At 37.7% G+C, this 6,527-nt stretch overlaps 1 long non-coding RNA gene across 1 annotated transcript; it reads left to right on the top strand.

Annotated features, from left to right (window-relative positions):
- The first annotated feature begins 1,799 nt into the window (after positions 1–1,799).
- On the top strand, positions 1,800–6,527 carry LOC122644567. Its single transcript, XR_006330413.1, has 3 exons — positions 1,800–1,945; positions 5,247–5,250; positions 6,516–6,527. It is a non-coding gene; the product is annotated as an uncharacterized LOC122644567 (long non-coding RNA).

Here is a 6,527-nt window from a genome sequence, read left to right as displayed (position 1 = left end):
GCATGCAGTATAGGGTATTTGAAACAAACATCTCAATATGGGTTTAGGATTACCTCTTTAGTGCTACAAGTGAAGCACCTCCAACGATTCACAATACTTAAACATCAAATCCGCAAAGGTATGAATCAATCTCAACTCAACGCTTTGATGGAGAAGAATGCAGCGGAATCCTTCCTGTAACAATAGCAATCGCCAACTATTGAAAAGATAGAGAGAAGAAGAGGAGAGAGAGAGAGAGAGAGAGAGAGAGAGACAGAATCTGCAATTTTTAGGAGAAAATCTTTCTCTCAAAATATGAGTTAATAAGGAATTACACTCCTCTTTAAACTAATATAAAGCATCCTGACCACTAATTGGACACGATTAAATGTTTATAAAATATATTTATTAAAAAATAATAACTTTATAATTCTTTATGTAAACACTTTACAAATCGCCGAACTCGGAATTTCTATCCAATCAAGTTCAGGATTTTCTCTTGAGATATTCTCCTTACACGGGAAGTGGATTCATTATTAAACATTTTTGTCCACAGGCAAGCACAGTGGACCCATCATAGTGATATATAACTAGTCATATGTAGTCAATAACCTTGTACACTAAAGTACACCATGACAGTTTGCAAGAATAAAGACTTATCAAGTCTGGGGTCCACACAACTATCACGAGAACCCATTTACACTAAAAATCCTATAGTAGACCATGCTGAGTTCTTGAATGATCGAGTCTGATAAACAACTACCCACATCTGAGTCTGAAATCCCCATTCCCAAAAACACACAATGCGACAACCATATAAACAGAGAGCCCTACACAATCCCTAGTCGCGAACACTTTGAGGTCATACTTCTGCATAAACAATCACCCACATAAAAGTAAATGTGAATTAATTAAAAGTGAGAATGTTTTTTGTGCCGTTGGCATAGGCAGCGCCGAGACACATGGGGTGGGCAAAATGACCACCCTACCTCCTGAATGGTAGGCCCATGTGTCTGGGCGCAGGCTACGCTGCGGCACAGAGAACATCACCCCTTATTAAAGTAAATAATTTATTTGGATTTGATGGACACCATAGCCTACATACACACCCTCTCTCCTCATTAAATGCCCACCCCCCATTGGTGCAAAACTACACCCTGGCATTGCAGCGAACGGTCCCTCTTTATCTTAATATGTTTTTTCTTCCTTTTATTTTATCCATATCTTGCCTTTCAATAGAAAATGCGAGCCCCACACTCATTAATTGAGCATTATGTTGCCGCTCCAATAGAACCATAAGTGCAAAACACACAGCCATCATGTTCTCATTCAGAACCTATACATTGAGCTAATAACCCTTGGAATAGATACCGCATGTCATGCTCCTATTGAAATATAGCCACACGCTCAATAGATGAACATGGTGCCAATATAATTGTTAAATCCACCGAATTATTTGGCCAAATGCAAATTTGCTAGTATTATAATGGAGTTAACTAATTGTATTTTTTTATTATAATAAAATTAAATAGCTATATTAAAGTTAAATTTTCTTAGGGCAGAAGATCATTGGCAAGCTGCGTTGCCCCTGCACAATTGTGGGGGCCAATGAGAGCACACCCAGAGGCATCAATTGGGGTGGGATTTTATCCTTTCAGGGGATGGAGTGGTCATTTCGTGCAATTTTGTATCTAAGCGTAGGTTGTACATGGCCAAGCAGGAATTTTTTTCTTATTAAAGATGATTGGTGAAAACAGAGGTATTTGGAAGACACAAATACAGAAAGAAGTATATATCAACTAGAGTTGTAAGTCTTGTGTTGGACTTTATGGGATCATCAATAACTGAAAATAATACATCAATTGAATATGTATTTGAATAGTTAAATAAAATATGTGCAATTGCTTCCATCCTCCTATTTATGTGTAAGGATGTGAACATCTAGAAAAGACTTCTTTCATGTCAGGTAGAGGATAACCAAATTTTACAGAATATACTCTTACAAGAATATTCTTATGCGTCAAGCATGAATTTAACTAGTTTTATTGCTTTCTTCAAATTAGTTAATGCAAAAAGGCGATAGATTAAGGAGTAGTAGTTTCCATCCAATGATCAAATTCTTATTTGCGAGCTAATAAACCAAATTAATTCAGATAACAACACTGCTAATTTGATTAATATTTTATGAATGTGCATAATCATTTGCCTACACAACAGAAGACGTCTCAGGGCCACCAATTTAAATTCTTAACTAGAAATTAAACTCTGTGATTAGAGGACCAGTACATTCGCCTCAAGTGTCACAAAAGAAAATAATAGTCCACAATTCAATTATAGAATCTAAGCAAAACAATACGAATTTCAAAAAAATCAAGGAAGAAAAAACAAAGAAGGTGATGATTTTCCAGATTTCTCACCAATAAGCAAAGACCAGAGAGCGCTAGTGTTAGGGACGATGATAGCTTACCAAAACATCAACAACGCTTTAAGAGTATAGAAACAAGAAAAAAGGCAAGATCAAACATCCTTGAACATTTGCTTCAAATGTCACAAAGAAAACAATAACCCATGGTTTCATTACAGACTCCAAGCCAAAAAAAGAAGAATTTTAGAAAGACCAGTGAGCACTAGGGCGTGGAGCATGATAGTTTACCTAAACCACGAGAAAACCATAAACAATGGAAAATATAGCCAAATTGTAGAGAGCAAGAAGATAGTGCGAGAGAGAGTATACAGGAGAGCGAGGAGATGACACAAGAAAGGGCGAAAAGATTCAGGCATCAATGAGAGGGTTGAAGCAACCGGTGATTTGTAGAGGGAAGAGAGAGAAGGTTTAGGCGACTCTATACACAGAGCTGTATAAAAAGTCTTATTAAATCTGCCATGGACAAACCATTTCCTCCTGTACGTGATCTTGTTCGGCCTAGAAACTTCCATGACCGAACTCGATCCCTTTATGTGAACTTCTATTGCATGCCATGATGATCTGTATGTACCATGTTGTGCTGGTACCCGGGTGCTAGATGGAATGAGACTTTGATGCACTCGGAATACCTCTCGACACGATAGGACTCATGTAGTATAACTGTGGTTAGCTTTCGTTCCCTATGCTACGACCCTTACCAACAGAGGTTTAGGTGTTCGGTGGTCAGGGCTCCCTACTGCCTGTGGAGTGTATTATGAAGAATAAGATTGCACATAAGGGTTTTCAAATCGAAACTCTACACAATAAAGTGGGTGGCTCTTATACCAATCTGAAGGAGGGAATGGTACTGAATCGATATTTTTCTGATCCGATATAAATAACAATCCTCATGTAGTCAAGGTTTTAAGTATCTTAACGTATCTGCTGATACTAACCGATACGTATCTTATTTTTAGGGTTTTGATACGATACGACATCGATACAATACTTAAAGTACCAACTGTATAGGGTCGATATGTGACCAGATATGGTTAATACTCTCCGATATGTCTCTTAAAATCACCTTTCCTATACGATACCCGATACCGATACCTTAAACCTTGCATGCAGTATAGGGTATTTGAAACAAACATCTCAATATGGGTTTAGGGTTACCCTATAGTGCCGCAAGTGAAGCATCTCCAACGATTCACAACACTTGAACATCGAACCTGCAAAGGTATGAATCAATCTCTACTCAACGCTTTGTAACTATGGCAATCGCCAACTATTAGAGAGAGAGAGAGAGAGAGTCTGCAATTTTTAGGAGAAAATCTCTCTCAAAAAATGAGTTAATAATGAATTACACAATATTTCTCCTCTTTAAACTAATATAAAGCATCCTGACCACTAATTGGATGCGATTAAATGTTTATAAAATATATTTATTAAAAAATAATAATTTTATAATTCTTTATGTAAACGCTTTACAAATCTCCGAGCTCAGAATTTCAGTCCAATCAAGTTCAGGATTCTCTCTTGAGATATTCTCCATACACGGGAAGTGGATTCATTAAACGTCATTTTCACCCACAGGCAAACATTGTGGACCCCTCATAATGATATATAGCTAGTTATATGTAGTCATTAACCTTGTACACTAAAGTACACCATGACGGTTTGCAAGAATAAAAACCTATCAGGTCTGGGGACCACACAACTATCACGAGAACTCATTTACACTAAAAATATTATAGTAGACCATGCTGAATTCTTGAATGATCGAGTCTGATACACAACTAAAATATACCCACATCTGAGTCTGAAATCCCCATTCCCAAAAACACACAATGCGACAACCATATAAGCGGAGAGCCCTACACGGTCCCTAGTCGCGAACACTTTGAGGTCATACTTCTGCATACACAATCGCCCACATAAAAGTAAATGTGAATTAATTAAAAGTGAGAATGTTTTCTGTGCCATTGGCGTAGGCTGCACCCAGACACATGGGGGTGGGCGAAATGATCACCTGCCCCTAAATGGCAGGCCCATGTGTCTAGGCGCAAGCTGCGCTGCGGCACAGAGAACATAACCCCTAATTAAAGTAAACAATTCATTTGGATTTGATGGACACCATATCCTACACACACCCTCTCTCCTTAGTAAATGTCCACCCTTATTGGATGATTTGTAACCCTCCCCCCCATTGGTGCAAAACTACACACTGGCATTGCTGTGAACCGTCCCTCTTTATTTTAATATGTTTTTTCTTCCCTTTATTTTATCCATATCTTGCCTTTCAATAGAAAATACGAGCCACTCACTCATTAATTGAGCATTATGTTGCCGCTTCAATAGAACCATAAGTGCAAAACACATAGTCATCATGTTCTCATTCGGAACCTGTACATTGAGCTAACCCTTGGAATAGATACCGCATGTCATGCTCCTATGGAAATATAGCCACACGCTCAATAGATGAACATGGTGCCAATATAATTGTTAAATTCACCGAATTATTCGGCCAAATGCAAATTTGTTAGTATTATAATGGAGTTAACTAATTGTATTTTTTTATTATAATGAAATTAAATAGCTATATTAAAATTAAATTTTCTTTGGGCAGAAGATCACTAGCAAGTTGCGTTGCCCCTGCACAAGTGTGGGGGCCAACGAGAGCACACACAGAGGCATCAATTGGGGTGGTATTTTATCCTTTCAGGGGATGGGGTGGTCATTTCGTGCAATTCTATGTCTAAGCGTAGGTTGCATATGGCCAGGTAGGGATCTTTTTCTTATTAAAGATGATTGGTGAAAACAGAGACATTTGGAAGACACAAATACAGAAAGAAATTTTAAGTCTTGTGTTGGACTTTATGAGATCATCAATAACTGAAGATAATACATCAATTGAATATGTATTTGAATAGTTAAGTAAAATATATGCAATTGCTTCCATCCTCCTATTTAAATGTAAGGATGTGAACATCTAGAAAAGACATTTTTTATGTTAGGTAGAGGATAACCAAATTTTACAGAATATACTCTTACAAGAATGTTCTTATGCGTCAAGCATGAATTTAACTAGTTTTATTGCTTTCTTCAAATTAGTTGATGCAAAAAGGCAATAGATTAATAATATTATGGTCTTATTATACTTGGGCAACAATGACAATCTCATTTGCCTAATCCTTTGTTCTACTATTAAAGCAAATAATCCTTATATGATTAGAGGAATGCATCATAATCCATACTAGTAGAGAATCTAAATGGTGATTATTAGATGTTTTTTATTCTGAAACCATATAAGTTGGTATTACTTTGAGATTTTGATTTTCTTAAATTATTGTTACTGATATTCTCAGTTCACTATCATGTGGAAAGTGTTAATTTGCTAATCATCTATGTGCTTCTTCTTCTTCTTCTTCTCGGTCAGGACCAACCAAAGTTAGTCCGGCCCAACCCTAACAACGGTTCAGGTTTGGATTTTTCAAGCCTTGAGGTTAGGGTCGGGCTGAGCCTAGACCACGCTAAGGGGACTTAGAATTAGGTTGGGGTTTTAAAATGCCTGGTCCAATCCAACCCTGCTCCAGCTCTACTCTAAAACAACATGAATATTTTCCGGTAAAACATACAATACACTTCTATTTCTTTTTTTTTTTTTTAACTTTTTTAGGGGGGGTGGAATAGGGAGGGGGAAGGGGAAAATTATCACCTCCAGTTTGTTGACCGGCCCAGTTCCCCAGTTCCTCTAATAGGGGATGGTGGACCCCACTCGGGCAGGGTGTTTGGGCATGGGTAGAGAGGTCATTTCAGCCCCCCTTTGTTAGAGGAACTGGGGAACTGGGACGGGCAGCCAACTGGAGGTGATAAAGATCCGGGGGAAGGTACCTGCCAGGAGACTTGAATTTGAGACCTCTTGGTGAGCATGTGCATAAAGCGCACCACAACTCATCATCTGTTGGTAATAAGGCCGTTATGCTTATTACTAAACTTGTTGACGATATTTATACCAAAACAAAACTTGTTGAAGATATAAAATATAATCAAGATATATCTTTTCATCTGAGGTTGAATCAATCACCAGAAGAAGAATTAGATAAAAAATAAAATTTCCATGGAAGAGAAGCAAATGAAACGC

The sequence above is a fragment of the Telopea speciosissima genome, chromosome 11, assembly GCF_018873765.1.
Source record: "Telopea speciosissima isolate NSW1024214 ecotype Mountain lineage chromosome 11, Tspe_v1, whole genome shotgun sequence".
Lineage (NCBI taxonomy): Eukaryota > Viridiplantae > Streptophyta > Magnoliopsida > Proteales > Proteaceae > Telopea > Telopea speciosissima.
The sequence above is the reverse complement of the archived record's forward strand: the minus strand, read 5'-3'. Positions and strand labels throughout refer to the sequence as shown.